This window comes from Macrotis lagotis, chromosome 6 (genome assembly GCF_037893015.1).
Source record: "Macrotis lagotis isolate mMagLag1 chromosome 6, bilby.v1.9.chrom.fasta, whole genome shotgun sequence".
In the NCBI taxonomy this organism is placed as follows: Eukaryota; Metazoa; Chordata; class Mammalia; order Peramelemorphia; family Peramelidae; genus Macrotis; species Macrotis lagotis.
In genome coordinates this window covers 232903221-232923508 of record NC_133663.1, presented here as the reverse complement: position 1 = coordinate 232923508, position 20288 = coordinate 232903221, and the positions used below count along the sequence as shown (strand labels likewise).

General features: G+C 34.4%; 1 protein-coding gene across 4 annotated transcripts in view; it reads right to left on the bottom strand.

Moving 5' to 3' along the window:
* MID1 (midline 1) overlaps positions 1-20288 on the bottom strand; it is a 447000-nt gene that overhangs the window by 198440 nt on the left and 228272 nt on the right. The window contains exon 1 of one of the 4 annotated variants that reach the window (XM_074192468.1): positions 4687-5633. The exons of the other annotated variants lie outside the window; for them this stretch is intronic. The gene's annotated coding sequence lies outside the window, so the exon portion shown is untranslated. Of the gene's footprint in view, positions 1-4686; positions 5634-20288 lie in introns of those variants that run through there. 4 annotated transcript variants of the gene reach the window in all.

The window sequence follows — 20288 nt, the reverse complement described above, 5'->3', positions numbered from 1 at the left end:
AACTAACCAGTTCATAAAATAAGAGCCAAGAAAAGGAGTTCTAGACATAATCCCCTGAGAAAAGCTCTATGTGAAATAAAGATTCCTGGCAAGGAAATAGAGAGAAAAGATAAATTTCACAAAGTCACAGAATAGAATTTTAGTTGATTCTACTTCACCTCCCTCTTCCTAACTAGATCAAACCTGATAACCCATTCCCAGAACCAACTTCATTTCATAATGACTATTGAAGGTTAAAGATGTGATAATTAATTGTTCTAAACAGAAAGCAAATCAATCTATCTTCTCACCATTCAAGGAGTTCTCCACTTGGCAGTACTTGGCAGTACTTGGCTGGTACTACACTTCATCATCTAAATTTCAAGCCTGACCTCTATGGGTAGGTAAATGAAATGCACGTCTGCCAATCAAGGTCTTGAATTTATTTTTTAGCCTTTTAAAATTGTAGAAAGGAAAACTTATAAGAAAAAAGAAATATTAAAGAAATATACCATTTACTTTTTTAAAAAGTCAAACAAGTACAGATTCAACAATAATTTGGGAAATTCCGATTTTTCAATGCATTAAAAAAATACCCATATTTTAAAAATCAAACAAAATTGAAATATTTTGGTTACCTGTTCTTTTAAAGCTCCAGACAATGTAAAATTATTTGATTGTGTTCTTTAACACACGTGTATCTAAAGTATCCTGATTGGTGCCACCTTTCTCTAATCATAACCAACTATTCTAACAAACTACCCTTTGTCCATTAACTGAATCCCTTCTGTTCTCACAAACCTACAGCACAGGTTGCCATAGTTACCCTGCATGTCTGTTTATCACACAAGTGATCAAAGCAAGCAAACAATACACATATACAAATATTCTCCAAACTTGTCAGATTGTTTACTAGAAGTACCTAGCTACAAATTAACTTTATTCATAGTTTATAGTCTCCAAATATTAAAAAATACACACAATAAGATATGCTCCATAAAGGCCATATCAAAAATATTTTAAAGGAAAAAATATGACAAATAAGAATCTCTAAGCATATGGATGGAAGGGAGGTTTGTGGTTGTAATGTATCCAGAAACAGTGAAGGCAAGGAAGAAATTAAGAAGTTAAAAGTATGCTAAAGAAGTTGGAATATACAAACCATGTGCAGAAACTTTAACATCTGCATCTAAAGAGCCTGTTTTTCAAATGCATATCTAAAATTTCAGTTACTTAGTTTTCTTTGTATAAAATGGCATAAAAGTTGTATGATCTCATATCTCTAACAAATGAGCACAGAAATAGCCCTCTGAGTTTTAAGATTTTACCTTCAACTCATGTTCTATCAAATAGTTCCATCTCCAATTGCACCTTTTTAAACCACGAAATTTGCTTATAGGCACTTATTTCAAATAAGGCTGGATCTGCTTTAATCCCTAGTCTTTGGGAGCCTAAAGTTAGGAAGATAGCTTAGCTCTGGTGGCTATAACAGCCCTGGACATTCCTCATCTTGCCACTAACTCCCTGTATATCTTTGTACTTAACTGTACTGTTCTTGCTCACCATTTGCCACCTACCTCTCTTAGGGATGTGCTAGTGAATAAATAGATCATGTTTGTAAAGCACTTTCTAATCCTCAGAGGAAAGATTAATACAAAGACATTCATTATTAAACCAGATGCCCTTGGGCATGTTAATACCAACCCAAAGAATGCAAAACAGGCTAATCACACTGAGCCACAGCTTCCTTAATAATGGCAGGATTGCCTTCCATGGGACAATTTAGGAGGTACTTAAATTTTGAATCAGCCCCTTTTTGTCTCTTTAGATTTTTTGAGGCAACTTAATATAGTCTATTTGCTGAGATGAAGTCTCAGTATTTCAACAGAATTTTCTTCAAAATTTAAGCCCACTAACTCTGACTGGTTCTGTCTGAAAATATGTTTAGTTTGAGAAGGGCACATTTGTTCCCATCTATGGGGACAAAGGATATTTCACTATTTGGGAACATCCCTGGAGTTACAAGGCTGCCAAATGCCAGACCTGTTGTTTTTGGCCAAGGTTCCTGAACAGGTGGTTGTAGCTAAGTATTTGCCTGGGAACTGAGCATTTTATTCTTGGAGAAGTTTTGGTCAGGTTTTCTATTTCTAATCAGAAAAGAAATATGCCTGATCAGAGTTGGAATCAATTCTTGATAAGGAAGCATCAGCTATAACATTTTCTTTGAGTTGATCTATGCACAGCCCAGAGAAACTTTAAGAAATAGTGCCTCCTACCATTCCAAGTCTTCCATCCTGGTAGAGAAAGTCCAACACCATTTGAATCTTATCATTTTGATAGGCAGCTTTCTATTTCTGCTGGCAATTTTTTGTCTGCTATTGAGGACAGTCTATTATAATAGTCTATTCTGAGCCCACACACACTATTGTTCAGCAGCCTCTGGGACAGATCATTCATCAGCATGATATTGAATTTCATTGCTAAGCTGATGACACATGGGTCTGTTTGATAGTTAACCCTGCAAATCCAGCTAGTACTGAGGGCCTGTATGACAAATTGACTGGTAGACCTAATAGGACATGCCAGATCTTCACGATCATTTTCCTTTGGAGAAATGAAAAAATAAAAAGTAGGGTTAATCCATACCAATAATTCTGTATAATCTTAGTTTCCAAGTACTTGGATTCTGCTTCAACCTGTCCTCTGAACATTGTGTACAAGAGATTTCCAAGGCTCAGGAGTCTGTGTTTCTTGCCAATTCTCATCCCCACCCTGCCTATTTTACTATTTTTTTTCCACCTACCAAATACTCAGTGGTTACAAAAGGTAGAACTCCCTACCTTGTGAAGACCTGATTTCATGGTCTTTCAGATTTAGAATAAAGAAATTGGAATATGGAGAAAAATAATTGCAGGAAATAGTTTGGAGAATTTTAGTATTTAAAAGGTGAAGATACAATACAGTAGAAAACAAATGGATGTCTAATAGTAGAAAACATAAGTGAATGTTTAATGTAAAAAAAACTTATCTTTTAATGTAGTTTATAAAGAACATTTCAGAAGACCTGATTTCATGGTCTTTTCCAATTGCATAACCAGGGAGAGTAAAAAGATCTGCTGAGCATATATTCTTCTCAGAAAACTGCCCCAACCTTTGTATAGATGGCTTATCATTTGGATTCAGAGATCATCAGTCATTCAGGAGAACTAGATGAGAGAGTATTGTGAAGAGTGACAAGATCATACAACAAGAGAGGAACAGGTGGCATCCATGTAGCATCAAATAACTTTTTGTTTCTTACTCAGAATTTAAAATATATTTTTCTCAATCTCCCTTTAGGTTTGGCTTTCCTTTCCTACTATCTTCTGTCTATCCTAGGTAAAAATAAAGTTCTTCTAATTTCAAACAATGAATCTCCACCCAGAAATGTCCCAGAACCACCCACTCAGAACACATGCCATTTTCTAAACCCAAATGTATTTTCCTTTACTCAATCCAAATTTGTCAAGAGTCCATTTATTCTACAGTATACTTTTTGATGTAGAACAAGCAAATGGTTAGATAATAAATACTAATATTGTCATTCAACTAAGGCTGACCTTCCTTCACTCACGCCTTATGTTTCTTAAAAATGTAGGAAGTTTAACCATCTAACATTCAGTCAAAAAACAAACAAAAACTGTGAACTCAATGCAAATTATTTCAGCAAAACAAAACATCTTTATAAATCAGAAAAAAAGAAAAGGTAACATGGAATTCTTCCTTTGCAGGTGAAAACTTTTCTTACTCCATTCTATAATATGAGGTGCCAATGCTCTTTTCAAAATTCTATGTTTAATTCAAAGAGTTACTGCTATCATTGCTCTTCCTTCAACAAAGAATATTAATCTCAAGATCTCAGCATTGATTTTTCAAAACTTTTTGATGGAATTTTAAATTATATGCCTTGGGGGCTTTGTACTGCACGGTCTGCTTTTAAACAGAAAAGTTGTTAACTATTAGATTGATAAAGTATTTTGTCAATGCCCCATAGCTTTGGAAGAAGCTGTTCTTCAGGAGGCTGGAATTCCAAGACTTTTTTTTAATGATCCTAAAGATAATCTCCATGTATTTTCAGTCATGCTTCCATGAGTCAGGAAGCTAAAACATAATTTATAAACTACATTAAAAGATAAGTTTTTTTTTTATGTTAGACATTCACTTATGTTTTCTACTATTAGACATCCATTTGTTTTCTACTGTATTGTATCTTCACCTTTTAAATACTAAAATTCTCCAAACTATTTCCTGAAATTATTTTTCTCCATATTCCAATTTCTTTATTCTAAATCTGAAACTTCAGAAGCAGTCAAGAAACCTGAGACACCCTCCATACAATAGCCATCAATTGCAGCAAACTGGAATTGATTTACATATTTTACAGCCAGGTTGGTTCTATGCCCTCACAAAGTCTAGCAAACAACCCAACATCAAGAAAATACTGGAGCCTGTGAAAAGGAGGGTCTGGTAGAATTTCAACTCCTTATTTTTTTTTTGTATGTTTTATTTTCAAGTCAACTCCCTTTCTCCCAGATAATCGATACATTCCAAAAATAAAGGTGACAGTTCTACGAAACTCCCCCAAACGAACTGCCCTGCTTCCCCAAAGCCGCCCTTTTCCCTTTACTGCCTGCGCCCGGATCACTGAATCCCCAACGTGTACCTTACCTGCCTCATGTTTAGAATCCCATCATCCATCCAGCACGGAACAGTCAACATTTAAACTCACAGTGAAAGCTCAGAGTCGTAAAATAGCAGCAAAATCCATGAAAGGTTTCTGAGGCAAACAACAAGGAAGTTTTCTCCACTCCCCCCTTCCCCCCCTTTTCCCCCCTTCAAAATCCTTTTTGCCACCGGAACTCTCCGTAAGACAATGTCAAGTTTCTCAACCTTTTTCCTCCTAGCCTATTAAAAGTCAGGCACAGGGAGGCAACCGACAACCTGGCTCTTATTTCAAATCCTGGCTCGGATATGTAGTAGTTGGCTGAATTAGGCCATGAAACAGCTTCACCAATCAGAAGGAAGGGGAGGGAAGTAGAACACATAAAGACTGCCTACATGAGGATTAGGAAAGCTTTCAAGGATTTAAAAGACTCAAAGCAGCTGGAAACTGTGTCTAGGCTACAAAGAGGGAAGTCAATTTGTGGTATAAGAGATGATTTCCACCCTTATCTAACTGCTCAGGGTCTGCTCAAAGTTTAACTGGATGCAGAGAGGGAAATTTTTGAATCTTAAAAGGCCACTATAAAAAAACAAAGTCAAGCATTTTAGAAGGTGTAAAACTTTTTTTTAAGGGAAAGATTTTTTCATTCAGGACGTTATTTTTTTTTAAAAAGGAGATCTTATTTAGAACTCACATCTCTTCTGATGTCATAACGGAGGAACCAGATTGTTACCCATTGCACTTTAAACAAAACAGCAGAACAGGGAAGAAAGTAACCTACATATAGATTAACTGTAACTCTACCTGAAGGAAATACAAAGGAAGTTGCAAACAGATCTATTAGAATGTAACAAAACTAAAATTAAGAAATCTGTTTTACCTTGGAGGAATATATCATTTAATCTGGATAAATATCTACATCTAGATATATTTGACTTTCTGAAACATTCTCTCTCTCTCTCTCTCTCTCTCTCTCTCTCTCTCTATATATATATATATATATATATATATATATGTATATATGTGTGTGTGTGTAATTTTATATATATAATTTATGCAAAAGTTAAAGAAAAATATTTTCATTTCTTCTTCCCAGTACATGTTTTGAATTTCATTTAATACACTCATGTGAGTATTTTATGTTTGTTCTAAACTTGAGCCTCTATCAGAGTGAAGGACCCTCTTTTTGTGTTGGACCCCTTCTCAGAGCAATGTTTTTCAATGTATAAGATAAAATACATGGGATTGCAAAGGAAAACAAATATTTTAAAATACTAGTCTAAAATCATTCACCCAGCAAGAAAATTCAGCATCTCATACACTGTCCTTGATAAAGGTGTTTCACTCCCTAAGTTATGTCTCCCCATTACATTGAAAACAGAATAATCGAATATCCTGTAACACAAGCTTTTGTAGGAAAGGATATCAACTAGCTTTAAGGTCACCCAAACTCTGTCTCCTAACCCTGGCTCTCAGACTCAGCAACAATTACAGATAAGATTTGATCCATTGGATAAAGGAATCTTTCTACAGATGACTGTTGTCACTGAGTTTTCTTGAGTATATGGTTGAATGTAACTGTTAAGTTGTCCTCTAAGACAACTTCTAGTTGTGTTCTTTCTTTGCTTGTAATTTTCTTTCACCACTGTTTGGGGCTCTCTCAAAGCACAGGAATCTTCAGCCTTCCCTAGCCTCCTTCTTGAATGGTGCCTATCCTCCCACCTGTGGTAGAAATGTGAGCAGATGTGATTGGATAATATCATCATATCAATAATATTGAATGGGATGAAGGATGGCCCAAATCAACTTTTTTATTAGAACAAAAACATTAAAAGCAAGAACCATGTTATTGAATCATTTCAGTAGTGTCTGACACTATCTCTCAATTTGGGGGCTTTCTTGGCAAAGATACTGAAGTCATTTGCTGTTTCCTTCCTCATCTCATTAGGAAGATAAAGAAACTGAGGCAAAGAGGGTTAAATGATGTGCCCAGAGTCACACAGTTATTAAGTATCTGAGGCTGAATTTGAACTCAGGTCTTCCTGAATTTGAGTCTAGTGCTCTATCTACTTAACTTCCCACAATGATAGTAGAGATGATCTAAATTGATTAAACTTGGAGCTCAGCTCCAAGGAATCAAATAAGGGGGACAGGAAAAAAAGGCTTATCAAGGAATTTCTACCCTGAATTTCTATCCTCTTGCAGCTTACTTATCAACTGGGTTAAAGGTTACTTATAAAGTTTCCAATAAAGCAATTTGAACTTGAAACTAAGAAAATAGATCTCTATATTGGCACTTTAAAAAATGCAGCTCTCATGTTTTATTTCTTTACTTGATTCCCTAGGGCTAAGCTTGCAGTTTGATCAATTTAAGTTCCTCTGGACTGTTCTCAGTTTTAATACTTGTTTTTGCTTTATTAAATAAGCTATGTCAGTTCTTCATATATCACCTCCTATGTTATCCTCCTCTAAAATCCACTGTTCAATTTAAACTCCAACATCTTGCTTTATCAACCCATCCGGATCACATGAAGTTCATTTTTATCAAGGTTATTAAGATATTAAACTCACACATCCATTCCTAGGATGGTTCAGTATTACTATTTCCCCTGTTTTTGCATCTGTAAGACCTCATATCTCTGAGTCTGTTTCTATTTGTAAAGTGAAGATCATAATATTGGCACTGTCTTACCCATAGACAGTTATAGGAAAGTACTTTTTTAAACATTACAGTTTTATATACTCATAGTCATCATGATTTCATCACATTTATCCCACTAACTTCAGTTTAAATAAATTAACTCTACAAAACTGTAGCCATACTTGACTCCTCTCTTTTGACTACTGTACATATTCAATTAGTGGCCACATTTTTTTTAGATTTTTGCAAGGCAAATGGGGTTAAGTGGCTTATCCAAGGTCAGCTAAGTAATTATTAAGTGTCTGAGGTCAGATTTGAACTCAGGTACTCCTGACTCCAGGGTCAGTGCTCTATCCACTGTGCCACTTAGCCACCCCAGGGGCCATATCTTTTAATTTGTTTTTATAGGAGAATGATTCTCACTCTTCGGTTTATAATCTTAAAAAATATTGAGGCAGCTAGATAGGGCAATGGATAGATCACCAACCCTGGAGTCAAAAAGGACCTGAGTTCAAATTTGACTTCAGACACTGAAGATATATATATATATATATATATATATATATATATATATAGAGAGAGAGAGAGAGAGAGAGAGAGAGAGAGAGAGAGAGAGAGAGCATTTCCAAAGAGTTTTTGTTTATTTATCTATCAGAAATGAAATTTCTTGGTATTATTATGAAAAAAACCTTTTATTTTGAAGATACCCTGAAAGGGTCTTGGAAAAACCTCAAGGGACCCCAAACCACTCTTCAATAATCACTGCTCTAGCACAGAAGTATCAAACATACCAGTGGAATATGATGGCCCCTGCCCAATGGACTGCACAGCACTTCTTAAATTTTATGTAGTGAACATGTGGTTTTCTAGGTCAATATGTACCCATGCAGATTTTTAAGTATGGCTTAGTGGCCCTCATTTCTATTTGAGTATGACACAATTACCCTAGATTATCTCTCCCATACATTTTATATTTTCTATTTACACAACCCCAACCCTAGTTCACATCCTCATTGCTTCTCACCTGGTCTATTGCAATTGGACTCCCTGCCAAGTATCTCCCCTTTCAAATCTATCTTTCACATAGCTGTCAAGGTGACTTTCCTAAAGCATTGTTACCCTCTTACTCAGCAAACTACAATGGTTCTTTATTACCACCGGGATCATATATAAACTAACTCACTCTCTCTCTCACATTGAAAGTTCTTGGCACCGTCCAATATTTCTAATCATTCTATATATTATTCCACATACTTCCTAGATGTTCTTCATTCTGTTTTCTCTGAGCCTTTACAATGATTGTTCTCTCACTTCTCAGTGTTTGGAATGCTAAACTCTTAGAATCTCCAATTTCCTTAAGAAACGGAACTTGCCATCATTAAGATTCAGATTAAGCATCAAGTGGGTAAACAAAGTGTTGTATGAAGTGGAAGTTTTTGCCCTAAATAGTTCTAAACTAACCAGGCATTCTAGAATTTGATAGGAATTGAATCAAGTTCACTGGTCTATAGTTTTCAGACTGCATTCTCTTCTCTTAAAAAGAAAAATGTGGCTTTTAGTCATTTCTAGCCCTCAAGTACATTTTCTATTTTTATATTTTTGAAGATTAATGATATATAGAAGAGATTTGTTTTTATTGGTCCTATAGGGCAGAACTAGGAATAATAGGTAGTTGTCAAGAATATTTAGGTTTGAGGTAAAGGAAATAACAAAATACTCAAAACTTATTAGCAGTTAGCTGTCCAAAAAAGGTATGGACTGCTTTAGGAAATTATGAATTCCCCTTCATTGGAGATCTTTGAGCAGTCATTATTTGGTTATCTATAAAGGATTTTTATTCAGATAGAAATTAGATCAGAGGTCTTTGAGATCTCTATAGACTAAAATTCTGTAATAGACATAGTTTTCTATTACCTATTGCAGAGGAAAGAATTGGGTAGAATATTATAAATTAATCCCTACTTCAAAAGATAAAGAATTTCACTTTATTCAAAGGTAATTTATATTCATAAGTTTCTGTGACCAAAAAAAAGAAAAGAAAAAAATCACCATTTGGCTAATTTTTGGTGATATGCTTTTCTATACCTAAATCTTTTGGGATCTGTGTTACATTGAAAAAAAATTTAAGCACCTGAAGTTGCCTTGATATTCTAATAGGCACCATAATAGAGGATTTTATTGAGTAATAAAAGTGATGCTAATGAAGATAATATTATCTCAAATTTATATAACCATATATAAATTTATATATGTTTACAAAGCATTTCATGCTAAACTTCAAGATAGAGAAAATTAATACAAGTGATGTCATTCCCACTTTAATAGATAAGGGGACTAAAGTTGAGAGAAATGAAATTATTTTACCCAAGTTGACATAGCTATTAACCTTTGGAGTTAGAATTGAAAAATTAAAATCTATTTCCTAACTACCTTATACTTTACAACTTTTATTTGTTTATAATAATTCTATATTTATGTATCTTTCTATCTATCTACTTGTCTTCTCTATTATGATATCATCTTCTTGAAATTAGCGACTATTTCATCTCTGTATTTGCATTGTTAGTGAATGACATAGTTCCTGGCACAAAATATGTATTTATTAAATGTTTAATGATTGACTGATTAATAGTAATTGTACTCAAATAGGAATCAGAAGTATATTCTAGTCCCGCTTCTTCAAGTATCTGTATGGTTTTAGGCAAGTCATTTTACCTTTGAATCTTGGTTTCATCTTCTATAAAGTGAGTCAGCTACAAGGTGAACTCTTAAGTCCTTTCTACTGTAATATCTCTATTCCTTCAATATTCTTTTAAAAACTATTGTTTTTAGTAGTCATATTCTTTTTTTTAAGGTTTTTTCAAGGCAAATGGGGTTAAGTGGCTTGCCCAAGGACACACAGCTAGGTAATTATTAAGTGTCTGAGGCCGGATTTGAACTCAGGTACTCCTGACCCCAAGGCAGGTTCTCTATCCACTGTCACCTAGCAGCCCTAGTAATCATATTCTTATTCAAATAAAGAGGGTGGTCCAAAAGTTTGGATAAAGTTTTAGGCTATTAAAGCTTAAAACAGTGCTAAGATTTTTGGAACCTTTTTTTAAGAACTAAAAAAAGAGAGAAAAAGAATGATCATCTGACTGATATTTTTTCAGCAATTATATACAGCTGTCACCTGAAATTTGTGTCTTATTTCATTCTTTCATGAACAAAATACCGATTTAATATACTCTGTACAAAATAATGCATTGTGGTAGAAAGAGCCTTTGGGAGTCAGGGAAGAAAAATTAAGTTTATATATTGCTTCTTAAATCTGTGTGTCTATGAGCAAGTTAATAAACCTCATGTAAATTTCAAAGATAATTTACTAAATTATAGCCAGGCTGCTATATATACTCATGGAGGTAATTCCCATTCTAAAGAAATTACAGATCATTGATGTAAAATTCATGGTCTCAATGTCAAATGATACCAGAGATCCCTTTAGGCTGTCATTTGTGATCAGATACTAGATAGAAAATTTTCAATATTAAGAACAATAGAAGAATATGATATATTAAAATATAGGCAGGAATAGCTGCTAAATGGTATTCCAAAAAGATAAGCAGGAATAATGCTTCCTTCTGATATAAAAATATGTTCTTGATAGCTAACCCTGGGAGAGGCAATTTGAAAAAATACTCTGACAAATCAATATAAACAAAAATATAATATAAAAGATTGTGGTAATATATCAAAGAGACCACATATGATCACAAGATTTATAATGCAATGTTGCTTCAATATCTGGAAAGTTTTAAGCATGATAGACTATATCAAAATAAAAATAATCAAATCTTATATCTGTGTTAACAGATTCAGAAAAAAGATTTTGAAAAATACAATATGCATTTGATAAAGTACCACAATACAAAGGAATAGATAAACCTTTCCTTGATATAGTAAATAATATTTATATAAAACCAATAAATCCAAGACATTTTATAGAAAAACAAGAAATTCAGATCTAAATAAATAGATATCTATTAATTGCTCATGGTTTGACTGTGCTAATAAAACAAAAAAAATGATGATACTATCAAAGTTAATTTATTTCATGCCATGCCAAATTAACAATGGATTATTTTATCATGGTAGAACAAGTAATAAAATCAATCATTCAGAAGGGGTAATGTTAAAAATCACAAGGCAAATTATGAAAATTTCGAGAAGGAAGGAATCCTAGATCAAGATCTTAAACAGATCTGAAGATGTAGACCAGATCTTAAATAGTACCATAAAACAATAATCATCAAAACTAATTGATATTAGTCAAAAAACAAAGCAGTTCATTATTGAAACATATTATGTATAAAATAATTATAAGTATTTGGTATGATGTTCTAAACTATTCATGATCAATGTTACTTTAAATATATTCTTCTAATTAAGCTTTGATTTCAAACTTGTAGTCAGTTTCTTGACATACATGATCATAGCTTTCTCCTTGATAACTTTATGTCTCTTGGCTGTATTGTTTTCCCTACTCTAAGAAGGGCCAGCAGGATTTGGTTGGAGGACACCAAGATATTTTTGAGTCTTTCCTTAGTCTGTTGTTTCAATTTGACATCTGAATTTGAGCTCAAAGTCTTCAAATTTTCCTTCAATTATATTTAAAAATTGCATAGTTATATTCCTTTTTGTCCTTAATAATTATTTTTTCTCCTCAGAGAGTTTTCTTATCTCTTTTTCCATCTGGCCAATTTTGCTTTTTAAAGCATTCTTCTCCCCAATAACTTTTTGAACTGTTTTATCCATTTGACCTAAACTGGTTTTTAGCATGCTATTTTCTTCAGCATTTTTTTGGATTTCCTTGACTAAGCTGCTGAGTTCATTTTCATTTTTTTCCTGCATCTCTCTCCTTTCTTTTCCCAGTTTTTCTTCCAACTCCCTCATTTGATTTTCAAAGTCTTTTTTGAGCTCTATTGTAGCCTGAGCCCAATTTCTGTTTTTCTTGGAGTCTTTAGATGCAGGAGCTTGTGCTTCCTCATCTTCAGACTGAGTATTTTGATCCTTCTTGGGCTCATTTGCAAAATATTTCTCAATGGTCTTCCTCTTGTTTCTTTGCTTATTCATTTTCCCAGCCTAAGCCTGTTTTTTGTGGGTGCTTCCTGAGCTTTTGGGACACTCCCACAAGGGTCTCAGTGTGTGAGGCTCTGTCCTCCCTCCTGGTCTGTGAATGACCATAAGCGCCCCCCTCTGCCACGGGGCCGAGGTGGGGGGCCCTGTTGTTCTATGGGGGGGGCTAGACTGGGGTCAGGATCTGAATGTGGTTAGAACCCCAGAGTCCTGTTCCAGAGGCAGAGGACCGAGCTCTGCAGTCTCTCTTCACTCCCCTCCCTCAGCTCAATGGGCTCATGCCCTGGGGGCTCCTGCTTACAGGCTCTGCCTGCTTCTGTTTCCAGGTCTAGGCTGCAGAAAGACCAAGCTGCTTGCTGTGTGCCCTGAGGGCTGGGCTCCACGTGCCTGCTCTGGCAGAGGCCCCCGCTGTTCCCCCACTTTGTGCCGGTGCTCCCCAGGGTGCAGCTCAGGAGACTCCCCCGCTGCTGTGAGCCGGCTCCCAATGCCCTGGGGCTTCCTCCAGGAGGCTGAAGTTCTTTGGCTCTGGCGGGCCACCCCTCCGGCAGGCCGCCCCTCTGACCCCAGGGAGCAGAGCCTTTCTGCTCTTTTCCAGGTTACCTTGAGTAGGAGAACTGCCTCACTGGGTCCCTTATGGGTTCTGTCTCTCGAAAGTTTAGTTAGAGTCCTTAGTTTATGAGTTTTTATCAGAGAGCTCCTAAGACTTGATCCCTTCATGTCGCCATCTTGGCTCCCTTAATGATTATTTTTTATTTGCATTAGGAACCTATAACATTACTAGTATGTCACAGAAATATAGAAACAGAAGATACTCAGACATTTTAAAGTCTATCATTTGGAGCAGCTAGGTGGCACAGTGGATAGGGCACTGGCCTTGGAGTCAGGAGTACCTGAATTCAAATCCAGCCTCAAATACATAATAACTACCTAGCTGTGTGAACTTGGGCCAATCACTTGCCATGCAAAAAATTTAAAAAAAATGAAAAAAAAGTCTTCTATTTATTTGTAAGTCATTGTGAAGTATTACCTGAGCATCTAGTCAAATGTTGTACTTGCAGTGGGGAATAGAGAATGGGAATGCATTGGAAAGGATGGTGGTAGGTATAGAATGAGAGCCAGAATGAAGAAGAAATAGGAGAATCCAAGAAATTAATTGTTTACCAGGACATTTTGAATCAGGAGACCTAATTCATTCATTTATTCATTTAGCAACAATAATACAAATATTAATTGCTTAAAGTGTTTTTGTTGAGCTGTGGCTTCAGTTTAGTTGTAAATGTCTTGACATATATAGCCATAGTTTGCTCCATGATCAATTACATTACTATCACCATATTTTTACACTTGACAGTTTCTTCATTTCTTCTCACCTACCTTCCACCCCAAGGAGAGGTTTGTGATTAATGTAATGGGCAATTCTAATCTAAACAATTTTTGATATAATATTCTTTAGAATCTTCATGGTGACTTATAGTAGTTAATCAATAATCCTCATTGATATAAAAAGCTAACCCCATAATACCATCATATTTTTAAATAATCAAAGCAGATCTTGGAATAGCCTTGGAAGAAAACACAGTATACTCAATCACACACACACACACACACACACACACACACACACACACACATACACACACACATACACACACACACACACACACACAAACATGTGTGCACAGATATCCCATACATGAAATGCTTTGAATGGGCTTTTTAAAAAAAAAAAACTCAAGAGAAAAAAGGAGGTTGTAGTGACAAGTGTATAAACATGTGAATGAAATTAAGAGGATAGAAATTGTAATCAAAAATGCTTTGAGGGGGCAGGTAGGTGGCACAGTGGATAGAGCACTGGCCCTGGTGTCAGGAGTACCTGAGTTCAAAATTGACCTCAGAAACTTAATAATTACCTAGCTGTGTGGCCTTGGACAAGCCACTTAACCCCATTGCCTTGCAAAGAAAAAAAAAAAACATGCTTTGAACAAGATCTAAGTGTTTTCAGTGCAAAATAGTAAGTGATTTAACCTTCAGATTAGCATTTCAGAAACACTTATGTAGAAGACCTGGAAAAAATGCCCTATTTTTGCTACTCAGACCAACTCCTCTCCTGCAATAAGAAACATAATATCTAAACCCGGATTTAAGATGGGAATAAGGCTTAATAATACTTTAAAATATCATTAAAACTCCTTTCTACTAGTTGCTGAAATATCACAGATCAGGATAATTTCTTTGTCTGCCTAACTAAGAACAGAGTCTATATTCATTTCTGGTAACTGGCTAATAAGTAGTTATGAGTCTTTCCTGTTCTAAGCTATATAATTTGAGTAACAATTTATGAAAATATATGTATATTGAGTTAGCTGTAAATGATCTTTCCAATATAATTTCCTTAGTACAAAAATATATTAAATTATAAAAGCTCTCTTCCATTATTTTAGAGATATCTAAGCATCTGAGAAGATCCATACAAATGTGATTTTGCATAATTCCTGTTTTGATTCTGACAAAAAAGTATGAATAATTTAAATTTTATTTCATTTTGCATAATTTAAATTATGAGAGGCAAGTTGGCAAGATAGCAAGGTGGTTCAAAACCTTATTTCTTATGTCATAATGCTATGGTCAAGTCATAATACCATGAGTAAGTCACTTAAATTCTTAGTACTCTAAGGATTTCTTTCAAAGTTGCCATCTTGCATTGCTAGATGAAGGTTCTTCATCTTGGAATTTCCAATATCACTGAAACCATAGTTCCAGTGCCTATACCTATCTTTATTGCTTCAATTATTAAATCTATCCAATAATGAACCAAAAAGGTTGGCCCTTTCTCTACTATTAACGAGTTCTGTAACCTTAGCAACTTATCTCAGTTATCACTTATGTAGAATGATAGTTAACCTTTAAAGTCCTTTTTAATAAACAAGCTTAAATGGTATTAAATAATCCTAAATGTTTCTCCAAAATTGAACTGGATTGAAAAAGTTATTTATAGAAAACTACAAAAGGGTAGGTTTTTATATATGGCTGTAACGTGCTATTTCAAGAATGAAGATGACATTACTTAATGTGCAGAAGAATGTAAATTCCTATGGTCACTGATAATTTCTTTTTTTTGTCTTTGTATCCCTCATTGCCTGGCATAGTGCCTAGAACAAAGTAGATACTCATTATTAATTTTTTCACGTTTAATCCTTTTAGTTATAGGGCTGGTTTGTGTTCAGAAACTAACATTTCTCTCTAAGTGTCCCCATCAACATACATTCTTGCACTAAACAGATTTTCCTCTGTTCAAAGATAAAACGGTACTTTTGATGACCACCAAATAACCTTGACTTAATTAGAATTAAATATTTCTATTATAAATCTTTTCTCAGTTTAGCTGGACATGATGTCTTCTTCCTCAGATTTGTCATAGAATATTGTTTGAACTTTTCATTTCCTACCTTCTTTCTTGTGCTGTACATTTGCTATATATTGTAGACAATACATTAGTTGAGGTTATGGATCATTTTTTATTTCATCTTTGTCTCCCTGTTGCTTAATCCATAGAACATACTATGTATATGGTGTTTAATTTGATGCTAAAGTTGTGTTTTTATTATAATGACCTACTTAGTTCAATAATATTTGACAGTTGAGTAATGGAAAAGATTCAAGGGGCAGCTGGTTGGCAAAGGGATAGGGGTTCAGATGTAGAGTCAGGAAGATTCATCTTCCTGAGTTAAAATCTCGCCTCAAACACTTACTAGCTGGGTGACTCTGGGCTTTCCTCAATTTCTCCATTTGTAAAAGTTGCTGGAGAAGAAAATGGCAAACCACTCTAGTATCTTTACCAAGAAACCCCAATAATGTCATAAAATATCAAATACTATTGAAATGACTAAAGCACAACCAACAACAAAAAGATTCAATCTCATTTGTTGACTCATTCATTATTTTGCCAAGGGAGGGATTTTTCTCTTTGGGGAATAAACTCTTTGATAGTTTACTTTTCTTAGCTGACATTAGGGCAATATGGGTAATAGTGTTTTCTTTTCACAGCACTTCACATTCATCCTATTATCTAATCTCTACTCACTTTTCATGAGCACTATTACAATAGTTTTCCAATTTTTCTACCTTCTTCAATTCATCCTCCACACATTTGTGAAATTAACAATTTTAAGAAACAAATCTGACTAAATTCTTCTCTTGCTTTTACTTTGCCAATAAAATATAAATTTCTACGTTTGACATGGAAAGCCCAGTAACAACATGGATCTCACCTTTTATTCCAAATTTATATTATTCCTTTCTATGTCCAATTTCCGGTCAAACTGACTTAGTAATTATTATCCATAGTTTGAATTACATTTTCCATCTTGGCATCTTTTTGCATAGACTGTGCATTCCCTTTTCATATTTACCTCTTAAAATTCCTAGTTTCTTTCAAGTTTCAGCTCAGGTGTCCTCTTTGATTCAATGCCTTTTTTGCTCCCCCAATATTAAAGCTTTCTTCCTCTTCAAACTTATATTTATTTATCTATGTATATATTATAGGAGCTTAATAAATATTTATTTGAATTAAATTGCTTTCTGTCATTCTGATATACTGATATGATTAAGATTTTGCAAAGAAAATCAGAAAAAATATAACAAATATTTTAGTTTGAAAGTACCACATGAAACATTTAAGAAAAATAACCCTCAACATAAGCATGCAAAATTTTTTTTTCTTATTGTCATTAGTAATATTTAATATTTAGAATATTTATTCAAGTTCAATATATGGAACACAGGAAAGAGCATTAAATTATACTTAAAAGTAATTGTAGTGTTTGAAATGCACTTTGATATCATAGTTTACTTGGAAGTTTTTGCCCTTTTATCCAAACCATGGAGGTCTCTCCTTAACTTTTAAAGTACTTTCAGATGTCACTTTTATAAGCCACTGTACCTTGTTTCTTCCAATTACAACTATATTGTCTGGGTTTATACTAGTTTCCAAAACAATTTTTTTCTTTTTTCTTTTTAAATTTTATTTAGGTCACATTTCCATATGTGTTTCCTCCATTGGGTACCTCTCTTTTTTATTAAACAGCACTAGTAACAATCTCAAGAGCTTCTGACTGATCAATCACTTTTCAATTTTTAAAACTCGTTATTACTCAAGTCAGATGCCTAGATTTCTAATCCAATGTCAGCACAAACTATCTGTATGATCTTGGGCAAGTCATATTTAACTTCTCTGAGTTTCATCATCCAGTATAATAAGAAAACTGAAGTAAAAGGTCAATAAGATTCTTTCCAGCTCTATGGTTGTGGGATCTAGAAAAATTCATTTAAAGTACAAATATATGCATATATACACACATACACACATGCACTTGACATATTTATCACAAGGTTCATAAAACTACCAAAAATGATACAGTATTACTAATGTGGTTACTAAAGTAACCATTATTGAAATCAAGTATTTGTCCTTTGAGAAATTGTTTTGTTCCTCTGCTCTCTCATCATTCTGATCAACATTACCTCCTCCCCCATCCCCAATTTAATTATCCTTCCATTGGACTGAAATCATCATGGTGGAAATGGGAAAGATGCCTATGTATACTTATCAGAATAGTATGAGAAACTAAGACTCGTAAAAGTCATAGTTTCTAGTCCAGTAATCTAAACCATTTTTAATTTTATCTGTTTGCTACTAGGAAATGTGCTCTCTAAAGAACTTCCACAGTTAATTCCCCACAAGGACCCTTCTTTGTCATCATACTAATATTGGGCAGTCACAGCATAGACTTTTCAGTGTGTTGGAAGTGGCATAAACCTAAGATGACTATGTCTTCCTATTAACACGATTGAATGTACTCATCTCATTGCTTTCACAATGAAAGGAATGCTGTCCTGGATCCTATCCCATAATCCTTATGGTGGCAAACACTTTCATTAAATGACAACAAAAGGCATATTGACATCCCTGGGCATTTTGCCTGCTTAAAAAATACAGGATGCTGTTCACGATGGAATGCTGAATGAACTGCCTTAAAAGATGATGAGTATCCTCTGGGTAGGGAAGGGAAAGTGTTTATTGTTAATCCACATGTCATAAAGTTCTGAAGCCCAAAGCTATTGGATGCTACTTTAATAAATCACATACATATACAAACATTTAACATCAAAGAAAGTATTTTATTTGAAATGGCAGCAGAAGTTATAAAAGTTGGCAAGAAGACCTGTACTCCTTTTTTTTTGTTGGTATCAATAATACCTAACATTTATATAATGTAAAAAATGTATATAATAAAATGCCAATATAGTGTTAAGTATTTGACAAATTTTAACTCATTTGATCCTCACAATGACCTTGGGAGGCAGGCATTATTATCATCACCACTTTACAGTTGAGGAAACTGGAACAGACAGAGGTTAAAATGACTTGTTCAAAGTCAGATAACAAGTAAATATGTGAGGTGGAATTTGAACTCAAGTTTTCCTGACCACAGGCCCTTTCTACAGGGCCACTAGTTGACTAGTAAACCTTACTTTGGCCCCAAATCAATAAGAGTTGTTAAAACTCCTTTTATTTTTGTCTTTTCCTTTAAGAAGATTCTCTCAGGTAACCATTTCTCTTTATAAATAGGTTACTATGGATACATATTGTGTGAGTTTATGTGTGTGTGTATGTATGTATGTGTATGTTTTAATTGAATGCTGTTATTTTAAATCCTGTGTGAATTGAGTGAAGCATGCCTGGCCCAGGGGCTAGAGTAATTTAAGAATCTATTTTCAAATGCTAACAATTTTATCTTAATAAAAATATGTTGTCTGTTTTATATGTAAGTGCCACTTCAAGAACGACTGGTAACTATGTGGGAGTTGCTTAAGAAAAAAAAAAACAGGCAAGATGAATATCACATTATCCACCCTGAGTATGGTTTAATCACTGAATGCCTGGCTTCACTGTACTGGAATTTTTCTTTTCTCAGCATATTTAATAATGAGTCCTGGAATGTATTTACAAGGCAACAGCTCTACTCCACACAAAGGACCTCAACATGGGCCCTGAGGCTAGTAATACTAACACAAGTTCTGTGCTGGATTCACACAGGCCATCAGTGTTATCCCACATTGCTTACCCAACTGTTTTTTTTTTTTTTTTTTTTTTTGGCCCTTGGACTTAAAGGTAATATTTAGGAAGCCTCTTGTCAGGCATGCAAATTGAGAGAAAAATATTCCTGCCACATTAAATCCTGACAGTTTAATAAGGTATTACTCATGGGTAAATGCTTTTACACACTGCTCTTAGTCAAGACAAGTTTGGAGGCATTACCATACAGTAAAGAGATCTAGTAAATGTCATTGGTATTTTTTCCTTGTCAATTAGTTGAGTGGTGCAAAGGCGTTTAGAAATGTTGATTTCATATTTACCCGGATTTCTGTCAATGGCTACTCTTATTATTCTGCCTAAAAAATGCAACAGTATTGACTCAGGGACAGACAAATGTACTAATTTGTGGACTATCAATTTCTATTTCTTTATGATTGGGATAAAATGTTTTTTAAAAAATGAAGTGATTTTTGAAGGTAGTCCCACTTTCTGGATGCAATTATGGCAGTCATTTAACAGTTTCATGAGCTTTTTTTTTTTTTTGAATGGCATCATGATTTAAAAAAAACAGATCTCAGAAAAACTTCTATTTCCTATTTTTCTTTCTCGGCTTTAAAGAGAGACAATAAAAGCTGACATTTATATAGTGTTTTAAGGTCTGAAAATATTGGATTCAGTTCTAACTGCTGAAACCCATTTCGTGTATCAGAAGTTAGAATTAAACCTAAATATCACCTCACTCCAAGAACCAGTTT